The sequence below is a fragment of the Protopterus annectens genome, chromosome 15.part0 (genome assembly GCF_019279795.1).
Source record: "Protopterus annectens isolate FY-2018-M chromosome 15.part0, PAN1.0, whole genome shotgun sequence".
Lineage (NCBI taxonomy): Eukaryota > Metazoa > Chordata > Ceratodontiformes > Protopteridae > Protopterus > Protopterus annectens.
Window position 1 is genome coordinate 85,687,221 of NC_056749.1, and position 16,656 is coordinate 85,703,876.

At 37.5% G+C, this 16,656-nt stretch overlaps 1 protein-coding gene across 1 annotated transcript in view; it reads right to left on the reverse strand.

Moving 5' to 3' along the window:
• LOC122789724 (amine oxidase [flavin-containing]-like) overlaps positions 1-16,656 on the reverse strand; it is a 1,342,089-nt gene that overhangs the window by 1,216,136 nt on the left and 109,297 nt on the right. The window lies entirely within an intron of this gene.

A 16,656-nucleotide genomic window follows, 5' to 3' on the forward strand; every position in this document is an offset into this window, starting at 1 on the left:
GACGCTGCCCAGCACGCAAAACTGAGCAAATGTGGCTTTTATAGCAGGGAAACAAAAGAGCTAGAAATTGGCCCAAAATGGCAAATAAGCTACTAATTTCTGTGCTGAAACCACTCCTCCAGAAACAGATAGATTGCTCAAAGCTCCCTCTCTCACAGTGAACAGAGAAACTTCCTTCTCTCCAAGTAAGGTATGGGCAAACACAGAAACTTGTAACAGCCCTGAATTCAGCACTAACCTGAAAACTGGACTATACTGGCTTAGAAAGGCGGGACAACAAGTATATATTTTTTGTTTTTTTCAGAAAATAAATCAGATACAACATATAACATATATTGGCCATTTGCTTCTTGCTTCAATGTAGTTTGGGTTGACTTCAATGCCACTCAGTGTGGTGTACACATCTGCAATATGTCCACTTACATATTGTTGTCCTGCTTTATTGTCTGCCTACAGAGCTTTGCTGCCATGTCTTCCTTGATGTGGGTCCATGTTGTCCACTTCCCTTCCACCTTTGCAGGTATGTCACACATCTTGCACATATGCAAGGTACATGTTCACCTTCATTGGAATTCTAGTTCATTTTCATGTAGTTGTTTGTTACAAGGTCAACTTATGCCAACTCTATGCCCATTAGACAGATGCAGGACATCTGCACACAAGTTGCTGGTTACTGCTTGTAATATATCCTTGTTCATTATACTTGCATGTTACATATTAACCAGTGTACATTGGTTGAAATTCATGAGCACAATTTGATATTAGTTATTAACTGTAGATTTGTGACCAGAATATTATAACATGTCATTGGTGTCTGTGTGTGAATTGAAAGTGCTTTCCAGTGTTTTCCCGCTAGGCCTATCATACATATGTGCCTATACCGTCTGTTGCCTTTGGCATGGCATATTTCTGAGACATATGCATTCCATTACACATCTGTTTGAGTATACCTACTTGTGTAGGTAGCAACCAGTTTGCTACAGTTCTGCTGTCTAGCACTGTGCTTGGTTGCTTGCCTTTCACATGCATGCTTGGAAATTCAAGTCTACCTTCTGCTAGTATTCTTCAGCATGTCATAAGCTGAATCAGCTCGTCTGTGCTTTGGCTTTGCTTACACTTGCACTACTGACACTTCTTGGGTAGTGGAATCAACATCTAATGTCTACTGCGATCCCTGTTTATTACTCTACAACATACAACTGCCATTGGCCTTTCACATTCAGGTATAACTGCCACACAATTTGCAACACGTCATACAGTAATTGTACATAGGTATGTATGTATTTCAGCATTTCACCATGGCTGATATGTATGCAAACCCTGATTGTCAACAGTCCATTGCCCGTGTACAGTGTAACAGTCTGTGTAACTTGCTTTACCTTAATGATTATTTCCGACCTTCGCCTGTCATGTGTTGTGATAGTTGTTATATGCGTATACCTGCTGTGTTGACTTCTCCTCTTTGCCTGTATTTACTTTTCTTCTATTCGCAAAAAGAAAAGGCCTATACACACACGCGCGCACACACACACACACACACACACACACACACACACACACACACACCAACAACACTGCTCATGCCCATCAGACTGTCCCGCAAATTCTCCAACTTCAACACACCTCTTGTGTGACCTTTTCCTTTACCCATACCCCAACTCTGCTTTTCTATCATCTTTATTTCCTTGGGTGTATGCTGTGACATCTCTCGTCTGGGCCAGTAATCAAGGAACCTCAGTCCTCACCACTGGCACCACTGGGGGATGTTCACTTAGAACAAAAATGGATACAAGTAGTATTTGCAGATGCAGCTCTCTGCACCAAGCACAATTTTCCTTAAGAGCACAGAGGGAGCACACTCCAGACCTGGGGCTAGACTTCCTCTCCAGGCCCCGAACAGGACTTCACCTTTCTCTCTGCAGAAACCAGTGCTCTGTGTCCCTGTTCCAAATCACTGGCATATACAATCGTTGACACACACACACACACACAAAAGGCTTGCACAGATTTAACTGATATACCACCTCTACCCAGACTATAAGGTAGATTCTCTGCCACCAGCCAGGTACTTTAAGGCTCTTACCAGGGTACCCAATTACTCTCAGTAAAATTAATTCTTATACAAATGGTAGTATTAAGCAAGCAAAAAACTTTCAGGAGCATGAAGCCCACAGTGTCACCAAATAAATGCAATTACTCTTAAAGGTTCAACTATTTTCTAAAAGACCAGCCAAAATGAATAGTATAGATATTTTTAATATTAAATAATAAATAGAAAACATGAAAATACTGAATATTTAGAATAAACCCCAGAGTTTCAATTCACAGGAAATGTAAAAACATAAATGGAAAGACTCAGACTGATACAGAAAACAATATTTACCTAGTCTCACTATTTTCCTAACTGAGTGAAGAATTAATGTTCCCTAGTTCAGTTACTTACAAAAGCAAAGCAAAATGAAGTGAGTGAGAGGTCTTTGTTGTCAGGTTCCCAAAAACAGAGTGCTGAGAGTCATTATCACATCTCTCACTACTATCTAAAATAATTTCAGTGCTGGCTAAAGAATGACATCACATCTGGTCACCTCATCCTGTGGTTCTGACACCATCTCCCTGACTAGAAGCTGAATCAGGATCTAGCACAGATGTGTCACAGTACACACCTAGAGCTTTGCCAAGGCATCTGGAGACTGTAAAACAATTCTACTATTTTCATCCTTCCTGGAGAGACTAACCAGCCATTCTATGGCAACCCAGGGTAGCAATTAGTTTATCACTAAGGACAATAAAAGCCCAGGCATTTCCCAGACATTGCATCTCTGACTGCATTCAGGCCTGTGAGATAAAATATTTATGGCCTAAACCAAGTCATTTATCTTCTGGCTATTTTTCTTAAGAGAAGTTCAGCTGAGCTTAACCCCTTCCCTTCCAGCATCCTCTGTTAACATATATACATTTCCTCAGTTACAACAGTACAGTCCGATATAAATGTATATTAATTTTCTGTCTAGCACGACCCACTATTGATACATTTTTAACACAAACAGCTTTACAAATACATAACAGAAGCATATGTACACATCAGTTTGATAAACAAATGTTATAAAATTCTTTACAAAACTCCAGCTAGTTATACTGGCAAATGTCACACATGCACTGTCCTACTCTCGCTGGCATAGCTGCCACTACCTCACATCATCACATGTGCATTTCTTGTGCTCCCCCATACATTTCCTGCACACATTGTTAGCTTCCGTTAGCAGTGCTGGTGCAGCTGTGATTATAATAATTTGACAGATTCCATCAGAATCCATAAGTGCATCCAAGTATATTTTACTAAAAGTGACTTGCGCAGATATCTTGTAGTTGTGTCTAAGCTTACTAGAGAGATTGTTGTACATATGTATTTAGGAATGTCATGCAGTTTAAAATGGGATAGCGTTTACATTACTTTGATAATGCACATCACGCTTTATGAGACAGTTTTTATGACATTTAGAGTGGCTGTGACTGATACACAGTGCTCCACTGCCGCTAAGCAACTCCATTATGTGCTGAGATAGTGTACGTTCACCGAGGCAGATTTACACATTACTGGTATAACAATTTTTGCATGGCTATCGGTGAAATGTGCCGGATTCTGCAAACTTTACAGAATCTGCTCCATTTGACTCATGTACCTCTGGATTTAAAACAGAATCAAGAAAAAGTGAGAATTGTTCTGTCTTACTATTTTTAGCAGATAGTATCGGTCAGAAGGCTGGGTTTTTGAGATTTTTTTACAACTTAGGAAACCAAATACTATTCCTATTTATGATTGTTCTGCTCTTAAAAATTCTTACAACTGAAAATCTATAGATCCTTCATTAAGTAAGCCAGTCATGAATTTGTGCATATACTTACACCCTATAAAAGCAGCAAGACTTTTTAAAAGCTTTGATGTCTTTTTAAATGTTCAGACATTTTCTTTTTATACAAATCAGTGCCTATTACAACTATATTGCTTCTATCTGCTTTCAAAAACCTGATGACACTTTCCTTCCACAAATCCTTTAATTCTTTAACTTCTGACTCAATGAAGATAAAACATTTTATGTCTGATTTGTTACAAAACAGTTCTTCTGATATCTTTCTCACAAGAATCTTGATATGATTAACCATACTACTTTCCCATTACAAAGTAAACTAGCCTTGCTAATATGCTTAATTCCTCTTAAAATATAATGCAGACACAGTTTTCTAAGAAATATATTTAAATCAATTAAAACATTAACATTTTCACAGTATGCTGGAATAAATGTAAATCCTTTAAACATAACCAATAATTGTTCATCATTCAGAACCACTCTACCATAAATTGTTTATCATTCAGAACCACTCTACCAATAATTGTTCTTGAGAACCACTATACCATAATTGTTCATCATTTGGAACCACACTACCATAATTGTTCATCATTCGGAACCACTCTACCAATAATTGTTCATCATTCAGAATAACTCTACCAATAATTGTTCATCATTCAGAACCACTATACCATAATTGTTCATCATTCAGAACCATACTACCATAATTGTTCACCATTCAGAACCACTCTACAAATTTTATTTTATTTATTTATTTATTTATATTTGTTGACCGGGAGTGTCCGACTGGATGTAGGTCCATTTTCAGCGGAGGCCCAGGGAGAAAAACTCCACAGTTAAAATAAACAGACAGTAGTTACATTGGATTACATAGCGATTAACAATTTGCATAGCAATTACTTACAACATATTTACAGATGAAGAACATAGTACATCAGTAGACAACTAGAATCTTTATCTGTGAAGTACATAACAGACATTAACAAATGTTAAAATAAGAATTTCCTGCTGTATAATAAAGTACTAGGCATATGAGCATCTGAGCTTGCTATAATCAAGGTAGTTAGTGGAGTGGAAAGATTTAGTGGAAAGACCAATAATGGTTCATCATTCAGAACCACTCTACCAATAATTGCTCATTATTCGGAACCACTCTACCAATAATTGTTCATCATTCGGAACCACTCTACCAATAACTGTTCATCATTTGGAACCACACTACCATAATTATTCATCATTCAGAACCACACTACCATAATTGTTCATCATTTGGAACCACACTACCATAATTGTTCATCATTCAGAACCACTCTACCAATAATTGTTCTTCAGAACCACTATAGCATAATTGTTCATCATTCAGAACCACACTACCATAATTGTTCATAATTTGGAACCACTCTACCAATAATTGTTCATCATTTGGAATCACACTACCACAATTGCTCATCATTCAGAACCACTCTACCAATAATTGCTCTTCAGAACCACTATACCATAATTGTTCATCATTTGGAACAACTCTACCAATAATTGTTCATCATTTGGAACCACACTACCATAACTGTTCATCATTCAGAACCACTCTACCAATAATTGTTCTTCAGAACCACTCTACCATAATTGTTTATCATTCAGAACCACTCTCCCATAATTGTTCACCATTCAGAATCACACTACTAGAATTGAAAATAGGTCATTTCCACAATGTCCTCTCATGCAATAGCATTCACCAACACACACACAGACACACACACACAGACAGACACACACAGACACACACACACAGACACAGACCCTCTATCTGTCCACTAACCTCCTTGGCACTTCTCTATCATGATCTCACCTATTGAGAGCAATGGATGAACATGAACATTTGCCCCAGTTCATTAATTCAGCCAGCCAAGCTAATTTACCAGCGGAGCGATTATGTAAGGGCCTTACTGCAGACATTTTTTGGGAGAACGTATGGCTAATTAGAACAGGCCCCTCCCCTGGAATGTCTCATTAGCATTTGTAGTAGGCCGCCGAGGCAGCCTACCTCAGTGCTGCATCTCTTTGTGGTAGGGCACTGCTACAGCTGTCTCTGAAGTCAAAATGGTTATTCCCAGGAGTAAAAAAGGGTTTACCGCTTGCAGTAACATTTCGGAATTGCAGTCAGATTCTGGCCATAGAGAAGAATTACGTGGTCTGCCTAGAATAATCTGCAGATATATGCAAACTTACATTTACATAAAAGAAAGCAAACCATATTAAGTTGCTCACAGTTACAAACATTATACATCACATGTATTCTTTTGTACAATATAATCAGTCCAACATTGTTCAGGTCCCGTCTTCCCTTAAACCTCATTCCTCCTGCAAAACATTTTTCCGTGTGCATTGTTACCACAATTCCCTTTTTTATGTAATTTACTCCTAGCTTTTTTCTAACAATCTGATTTCCAGTTCTCTTATCTCAGTTATGTTATGTATGCCTTAACTGTGTAGCTCTGAAACATCCCTTCAAATCAGGCAACCCTAAACCAGCTTGCTCTATTTGAAGCATCAGCTTATCCCACTTGACTCCTGTCCTCTTCCCCTTCCATAAAAAATCCTTCAACTCTTGATTACACAGATACACCACTTTTTCACTATTAGTAAAAATATGCCTCACCTGTGTATAAAATTAAAAGAGACAAAACATTTTACTGCTTGTACCTTGCCACCCATATCCGTAGGCAAGAGTTCAGTGTCTCAGCTTTTGTATTCTCTTTTTAGTCTCTTCCCACATATCCTTAGCTGTCATAACAGAATCCTTTTTAATCCATATTCATAAATACTTCATTTTATCATGTCCCTATAAATGTGAGTATTGTTGAACCAATCCATGTGTGAGTATACAGTTTATAGATAAAGGCTTTGTTTCATCTTCATTAATTTTATATCCCTAAAAAAAAAAATCTTGAAACAGTCTCAATGTTCCACAACATTGACATGTCCTTTTCTGGTTTTATCAAGTACAAAATAATATGGTCTGCAAATAAAGCCAACTTTTCTTGATCAACTATATTCTTGAATTTCTGAGTCCCTTATTTTCTTTGCCAATGGTTTAAATACAACTTAAATAACAAGGGGGAAAGATGACACTCCTGCCTGATTCCTCTGTTCAGGCACAGCTTATCAGAGAGGAGTCCTCCCACTTTGATTTTTCCTTCGATCCCTCATATATCCTCCTAAGTCATTTATTATTGTATCAGGTAATATATAAAATCCCAGGTTACTATGTCAAATGTCTTCTCTGCATCAAGACCCACCAACAACAGTGCTATTTTCTTACATTTCTTCTGGATCATCATAGTCCTGTTAATGTTGTCAAGTGTTTGCCTCCCCACCACAAAACCACTTACTGTTCCATATTCATCAATTTTGGCAATATCATTGCCATTCTTATAGCCATTATTGACATAAATACTTTACAAAAATTGTTTAAAATTGGATTGGGCTTACATGAAGCTGGATCTCATAGGCCTTTACCATCTTTAGATATTACAGACAAACCCCCCCCCCCCCCCAAGATAGTTCCCCTTCTATTAAAATTCTGTTAAACACATAGTTCCACTGGAATACTATCTATTCATGGAGACTTTCCTGAAGATTGGCTTTATCTCATCATTTTTATCTTATCTCTACCTATCTTAACTGTTAATTGCTGAGTGTTTATTTTATTCGATAAATATTTCTATTTGTGCTTTTTTTTGATTTCCACATTTCTCTGCTTTATACAATTTTTCATAAAATTTCAGAAATATATAAAATACCTCTATAGGATCGCTGATTATATTTCTTATCAGCTCCCTCAGTCTGGCAACCACCCTGTCTACTTTCTGTTGCCTAAATTGTTGTGCTAAAAGTTTTTGTGCACTGGAGTTATCAAAACACTTGGTTAACAACAATCTTTTTACATGTTATCTAAACACTCCCTTCTCTTAAACCTTCTACAGCTGCTGCTTATTCTATGAAATTCCCTTTATTCTACAATACTTTAACCTTTGTCAGCTTCTCTAAGGAATTCTGGTTACTTCTTTATTTCTACACTTTTTAAACTGCTTTCATTTTATCCTACACTCACTAGCTATGACTTCAGAAGTACTTTCTATATTCCAAAAATTGCCAAACAATTTCCACTACCCTTTCCTTAAATTCCTTGCTTTTTAACAGGTAGGTATGGAAGTGCCAGTGTTTCATTTGTACTTCATTTCCTGCATTTTTACCTTAGTTATTTGTTGGTTCGTGATCTGAAAAAGTTATTGGATGTGTGTCAAAGCTCTCAACTAAATCCACATGTTTCTGTGAAACACAAAGATTAGGATTATTTCCAAACTGAAGGAGTCAAGATTTCTGTATTTTTAAGTCAGTGATTTCTTTTGAGCTCAGTCTGACTTGAGAACCTTTACTTTACATGTAATGAGCGCAGAGAGTCGGGGAGGTGCCATTTTATCTGCTCAGAATCTTTCTATTTCTCACACATTGTAGCAAACTTCTAACCTAGTAGTGCCATCTGATTAGAGGCAGCAGTCATCCAGGGCATAATCTCCCTACCCCCAAACAATCACTACTCTCTAAGAAAAACCATCACCACTATTCCACTTCAAAAATATTAGAACCAAACAGACAAACACAATTGAACCAAATACAAATAAGATACTCCCCCAGGCTCAGCTTCATTCACCTTTGTAAGGACTTCATCTCCCACCCTCTCACTCACATATAGAACCTCTGCTTAACTAATAAGATTATGCCTCAGATATGGAAAACAGCAATAGTTACTCCTATTCCAAAATTATCCAAGCCAACTATTGCTTCATAATTCTGTCCTAAGTGAATATTTCCCACTTTAAGTGCTAGAAAAAATTATATACAACTACATCACTGGAAGAAATATAGATTCTGGTCTGGATGCAGCACCATAACAGCTCTCTACTTACACACAGATAACATCCTATTCAGTGTGGACAAAGGCAACCTGACATGAACCAGTTTACTGACCTCACAAAAGCCTTTGATCTAATTGACCATAACTCACTATACGACAAATTAACTGAGACGGGCATTAGTGACGAAGTCTACAAACTAAGGTTTTGCATCCTCACCAATAGATCCCTCAAAGTGAAAGTAGGCACCATCACCTCTGAAACAGCTCCTCTTATGAGAGGAGTCCTCCAGGGTTCCATTTTAGCCACTCTGCTCTTTTCCATATTTATCAATAAACTACCATCTTGTCATCCCTAGATACCTCTAATTCTTTATGCAGATGAGATGGTCATCTACAGGTCAAACAAACCCCACTCTTATACAAACTCAGCTCCAAGATGACATCCAATCCCTCAAGCTAATAGGCCAGAAAGTTTGACTCAAAAACAAAAGCAGTGCTATTTAGATCCAACCAAAATATAGTTATTAAATAATATTAAAGATGTTATTTAACAATACCATCATAGAAACTACCACATCAATCAAATACCTTGGTACTTGGCTAGACCAATCTTCTCTTAACTTTCAACTACACATGGAAAACACACACAAAATGATAGACACACTGCTGTTGAGTGAAAAAGCCATCATCTCTGCCATCCAAGCCAGCTAAAGTTGCCAAAGACAAAGGCATACTCATGCCATCTCCCATGCCTCCCTTCTCCCAAGTCTATTTTATGGTTCACAAATCCTCACCAACCTTCAGAACACTCTCTTAACTAAATTAGAAACTGCCTGTAATAACATTTCTAGATTTTCTGTTAATCAACCTTGTACATCTCACCACTGTCTTTCTCTTGAACCGGTTAGAATTTCCCCACCAGCTACTTCATTTATTCCATGCTGTAGCTGCCCTCCTGGCCCAACATTTCCTCACTTGTCTCCCTTTACTTCCCTCCCAGGACTCTCAGGAGTACGGATCAAAATTTACAAACCAAAAAAATAAAATTGGACAAAACCTCTATAGCTTCTCCCCAGCCATCTCCTGGAACAAACTTAGAAGTATTAAGCAACCTAAACAATTCAAAACTGCAACATAACACTTTCTAAGAAGCACCTTATCTGCAAATGCACACAGCCTCCTTAACTATCTGACTTTTCCCTCTTCTCCCTTTTTAATCTCTTCCTCTTTCAACAGCCCTAATCTGTTAAAACCAACTTGTAAATAGCTTAGACTACCTACTCTAACTTTCTACTTGTATAGGTTTATGTCTTTACTATTGTTTAACCAAATATCTAGAGGCTAATGCTTTCAGACATTACTTTTCTATGTTGCTATGATACATATATTCTTTTTAACTGTGTTCTTGATAATGATTATATACAGTGGATATAAAAAGTTTACACACCCCTGTTAAAATGCCAGGTTTTTCTGATATAAAAAAATAGACCACAATAAATCATTTCAAAACTTTTCCCACCTTTACTGTGACCTATAACCTGGACAATTCAAATGAAAAACAAACAAATCTGTTAGGGGAAAAACTATAAAAAATAAAAAATGTACAATAAGCTGGTTGCATAAGTGTGCACACCCTCAAACTAATACTTTGTTGAAGCACCTTTTGATTTACAGCATTCAGTATTCTTGGATAGGAGCCTATCAGCATGGCACATCTTGACTTGGCAATATTTGTCTACTCTTCCTTGCAAAAGTGCTGAAAATCTGTCAGATTGCAAAGGCATCTCTTTTGCACAACCCTCTTCAGATCACCCCACAGATTTTCTATTGGATTTAGGCTCTGGCTGGGCCATTCCAAAACATTAATTTTCGTCTGGTGAAGTCATTCATTTGTTGATTTGGATGTATGCTTGGGGTCATTGTCATGTTGAAAGGTGAAAATTCCTCTTCATCTTTCTAGCAGATGCCTGAAGGTTTTGGGCCAAAAGTGACAGGTATTTGGAAATGTTCATAATTCCCTCCACCTTGATTGAAGCCCCAGTTCCAGCTGAAGAAAAGCAAACCCAAAGCATGATACTACCACCACCATGCTTCACCATGGGGATGGTGTTCTTTTGGTGATGCAAAGTGTTGCTTTTTTGGAGATGCAAAGTGTTGTTTTTGCGCCAAGCGTACCTTTTGGAATTGTGGCCAAAAAGTTCAACCTTGGTCTCATCAGACCATAACACATTTTCCCACATGCTTTTGGGAGACTTGATGTATTGCATTGCAAATTTTAGCCAGGCCTGCCTTGGATGTTTTTGTGTGTAAGAAAAGGCTTCGATCTTGCAACCCTACCCCATAGCCCAGACATATGGAGAATACGGGAGATTGTTGTCAGATGTAGTACACAACCAGTACTTGCCAGAAATTCCTGCAGCATCTTCAGTGTTGCTGTAGGTCTCTTGGTAGCCTCCCTTACCAGTTTTCATCTTGTATTTTCATCAATTTTGGAGGGATGCCCAGTTCTTTGCAATGTCACTGTTGTCCTATATTTTCTCCACTTTCTGATAACTGTCTTCACTGTGTTCCATGGTATATCCAATGCTGTGGAATTTTTTTTCTACCCTTCTCCTAAATGATACCTTTCAACAATGAGATCCCTTTGATACTTTGTAGGCTCTTTGCGAACCATGGCTTTTGCTGTAGTGGGCAACTAAGTAAATGTCAGGAAAATCCTACTAGGACAGCTGAACTTTATTTGGGGTTAATCAGAGTCTCTTTAATTGATGTCAGGTGTGTACCCAGGAAGACTGAACGCTGTAATTAAATCAAAAGGTGCTTCAACAAAGTTTAAGGGTGTGCAAACTTATGCAACCAGCTTATTGTACATTTTTTATATTTTCCCCCTAACAGATTTGTTTGTTTTTCAATTGAATTGTACAGGTAATAGGTCAAATTGAATGTGGGAAAAGTTTTGAAATGATTTATTGTAGTCTCATTTTTTCATATCACAAAAACCTGGCATTTTAACAGGAGTGTGTAAACTTTTATATCCACTGTATCTTTATAAATTGTTAACTACAAACTTATCTTTTTGAAAATTTGTACTATACTTTCCATATATGTTAACTGTGGAGCTTTTCTCCCCAGACCTCCTCTGAAAAAGGTCAACAGCTCAGTCAGACTAACCATGTCAATAAATGCCAAATAAATAAATAATAAATTATGTCAACTCAAATATAGACTACCCATTACAACTACAGCCTCAAAAGAAAATGCCACCACGTTACAAACTATCTCCACTAAAATCTGCCTGTTCATTACTAAATCCCCTAATAATGAACACCACTGCTTAACTCTCACCAACTTTTACTAGGACCACTAACTCACAAAGCCCTTTCCCCTGAGACATCATCCACTCTCAAACTTTTCACCAAACAGCCACATATAATTCAGGGGTATCTGTCACTCTTCTCAACCCACCCTACTTAACTCCAAAAAGCAAACTCAGTTGCACTGGCCATGCATTCCCATCCTGGTACCTAAACTATGGGACATCCATCTCTCAGTCTGAGACATCCAAAAGTATTATGACTTCAGACAACAGCTCCAGGAACACCTCTTCACTGATGCAAAGTGCAGCTGGACTCGGGTCACATTATATAAACCCTACAGTTCTCTCACACACACCCTTATGCCTACTTCATCCTTACTTCCCTATCTCATCTTGTCATCCCCTTTACTTACTGCCTCTCATTCATCTTATTTCCCTCTTCTCTTTGCATCTGTTTTTTCATCCATGTTATGACATTGTTAGCAGTATCTTGAACTAAATGTAGTATATTCTTGCATCTATAAATATGTATATGCATTTATTTTTTTTAATCATATCTTTGTATCTGTAAATATATCTTGTTAATTTCTTATGTGATTCTATTCACCCGTGCTGCGCCTGGAAAAGGTTCATTGAGATCAGAGTATTATCTCAGTAAAGAAATATAAAGAAAGAAATAAAAGAAAAAAAATTCTGTCTAGTCTAGCCCAGTAATTCTGCCTTGGAGAAGAATATACAAATTTTCTCTGAATTCCCACTAATGAATTCACGTCTTCCAAACAATTTTTTTCATAAATTTGTTCAGAAATCTACCCTCTTTTTGTTATATTTTCCCTTCCAGGCCCCCCCCGATACATCCTCACTGTTTCAAATCAAAATCTAGTCCCCTCTTATAATATTCCATGCTGAATGTTATATTTCTCCCAAATTTTTCAAAAGGTCGATAATAGCAGTTTTAGGTGGAATATAAATACATGCCAGCATAATCCTCCTCCCTTGAGAGTAGCAATTGACTACCACAAATATATCATTATAATTGATATCTTTTTCCCTCTTCTATCACTACTGCATCTCCTCTAGCAATTAATGTTAAGTACTCGCTTTTTGATTTGTCCCAGATATTCTGCTGAATATCTATCCTGAAATCCTTTCTTTATCAAATTCATATGCCAATTTCTTTCCAAATGTGTCTATTTTAACAATATTATTTGCACTCCGCATTTCTTAATATAATTCAAAGTTCTAGCCATTTTAAATGTATGTGTTCACATTACAGGATAATATGGAAAATGCCACCATTATGATAAGTTATTATTCCCATCTATTACATAGGATGGCTTTTTTAGATATCTATTTCCAGCTTTTGTGATGCATGTACCCACTAATGCTTGGCAGGTTGATCTTTCATAAAGTTGTTTCTTATCTCCATTTTATCCTATGTCACATTTTACAAGACTTTTTGTTTTAACAAAAACCATCAAACACACACACATACACAAACAATCTCCAAAACTGGTCAACTTAACACACACACACACACACACACACACACACACACACACACACACACACACACACACACACACACACCTATGTACATCTTTATATGACAAAGTTTAACCATCCTAGGTGAAACAATTATCCTAAGTAGACAGCTGCAGATGCAGGTACTATCTTACCTAAGTTTAAGGTTATCCATGCTAAGATCCATGTTACTGCATGTGCTCCTACATACACTAATTGCTGTCTATTTCTTTTTTTTTTATCTTTCCCCCCTCCCAGATGTGAAAAGCAACTTGCAGGCTTTCAGAAAAATGCTTTTTATCTTTGTAGAAACCAGTATTCTGGCTTTTTATATATTTCAGCAATAGCAAGAGACAAACAATTTCATTATTTCCTTAATTAGGCAAATCACATCCATAATATGTTGATGTTATTGGCTACAGCTTTTGAAAGCCATTAAAACTCATTCATTCCTCAGCTAACCTCAGTTATCTTACAAAAGCAAAGCATTTGATACAGTATCTCATCAAAAACAAGTGCAACAGCTATCCTTTTGGGGATGCTCACCTCCCACTCTAAAATGGCATCCCAGTTACTTAACTAATAGGAAACAATGTGTTTGATGGCAAAATGACCTATCACAATATCTGACAAACAAATCCAGGGTACCCCAAGGTTCCATTCTTGGACCTCTACATTTCAGTATTTTTATAAACAATCTCCATACTGCCTTTCTTGAAAGCAAACTTATCCAATATGCAGAGGATTCCACCACCCACCTACATGGGTTCCAACTAGAATTAGCAACACCATTGGGTACTCCTTTCAATCATAGTGTAAGCACTGGTTTCATCCCAGCTGAATAGAAAATGACCACCATTTTTCCCTTGCACAAAGGTGGTGCTTCCACTGACCCCAGAAACTAAAGACCTATTAGCCTGACTAGCCTTACCTGCGAGGCCATGGAGTGAATCATCATGGACCTTATCAACAAAGATGTAGGTAATCACCAAACATTTGACCCTACTTAGTTTGGATTTGTCAAAGAGAGATCATGCCTGTTAAACCTGGTGGACTTTTTTGAGACAGTAACCAAGGCCCTGGATGAGGGCACATATGTACATACAGCCTACCTAGTCTTAGCCAAGGCTTTTGACACTATCCCCCACTTAGGCATCATTCACAAAATCACCCAGCTAGATATCAACACTTATATCATTAGATGGGTTGCTAACTAGCTCACTGATAAAATACATAGGGGAACCACCTCCAGAAGCAAACCTGTAACCAGTAGTGTTCCACAGGGATCAGTCCCGGTACCTCTACTGTTTGGAATCTATTTCTCTGAAGTACAGCAAACACTAAAACATCTGTGGCTGACAAAGTTTGCTGATGACTGCAAACTGGGAGACATCAAAGAATCTCCAAATTATGCCAACATCCTACAAAAGGGTGTTACACAAACAAATGATTGGTGCCAAAGTCACAGCCTTAAACTCAATGCAAAAAAAATGTATTACCATTCCTTTTGGTAAGAGCAATGTTCCTGCTAAATACCACATCAATAGCAACACCTTAAGTACACACTCAGTAGTGAGACACCTGGGCACACAGGTTGACAGCAACTTTACCTTTGATCACCATATCTCCACAGTGGTAAGAAGAGCATTCTATATTGCTCATCTAATAAGTAAGGGCATTGCCTCCAGAAAAAAAAGTTATAACCTCCCTAGACTCTTCCCTCATCATGCCAATAACCGAGTATAATGTCCCTTTCCAAACACCTGCAGCAATTGGAGAGACCACAAAGGTTCTGCAAAAGGAAAATTCAAGGTATCCATCATCTGTCCTGTATCTGAAATCACTGCCACATTATTGTGTTTCATACAGACTACTCAGAGGTGATCTTTGCCTTGCATATAAGGCAATCTCTGACCCTGCTTTATTGGAAATGCTGCATATCCACAAGTTAAATGGTACACAGGTTACTCGCTCTAAAGACCTTAGCCTGGTATGTGACATTAATAGAACCTACTGTTTGGGCAGATTAGTCTCCCCGAGGTTACCACGCCTTTGGAACAGACTCCCACTTCATGTCAAACAGAACACATCACTCGCCCTCTTCAAACACAATCTGACTGGATGACTGGACAAGTAACTGCAAATTCACTCCAGGGGTTCTAGCTCTATCCATCTTGGACGGGGGCAATAGGTGCTGCTTGTGGAAATAAGGGCAGAACTTGGCTAGGCTTGTAAGAACCCTAGGGCCATTAGCCTAGCAACTTCCTGTGATCAGAACTTCATTCTTCTGATTACTGAAAAATAATACAAATGGACCTCTTCAAGCCATATACCTAGAAAAGTAAACAAAAGTACTAAGATTACATGGGATATGGTAGACAAAATAAAAACAGCAGCTCTGCAGCCAGGTAGCTGCTTTTTGAATGCCACAAAGCAGTCTACTTTCCTTGGCCAAGCAGAAACAGATGCATTTATTGATATGAAGAATTTAAGTTACAGATGATCAACAATCAGTCCTAGATCTGTCAGATTACCTACCTGTTTCACTAATCAAAAATTTTATAACATTATCAAAATAAAATGTGACCACACATTATGCATACACTTATGGATACAGATGATTAATACTTTTAAACCAGTATTGTATTTTTACATTTAATGATGCTTAAACCCAGCCCAATTCTCATTATCCCTTCAGCCTAAGCAGAGACAAAGAATATTTCCATTGGCTCTTGGTACCAACAACATGGCACACTTAAATAATGTAACTAAATAAATAAATGAAAAAGCACAGATAAAAGCGTTATTCTTCTCAGTTCCTCATTCAAAAGCCTTCCAAGGGAATGGATACAAACAAAAATACAGAAACTTAAATACTCCAGTATCACATTTTAATTAAAACAATCAATTAATAATAGAATTAAAACTTCAGAACAATGACTTACTTAAAACAACTATTTGTACTCCAACTTAGAACGAAGACATATTGGGAAGAAAATCTGAAACTTCTTAGTAAATAATGCTTGTGTTTATTC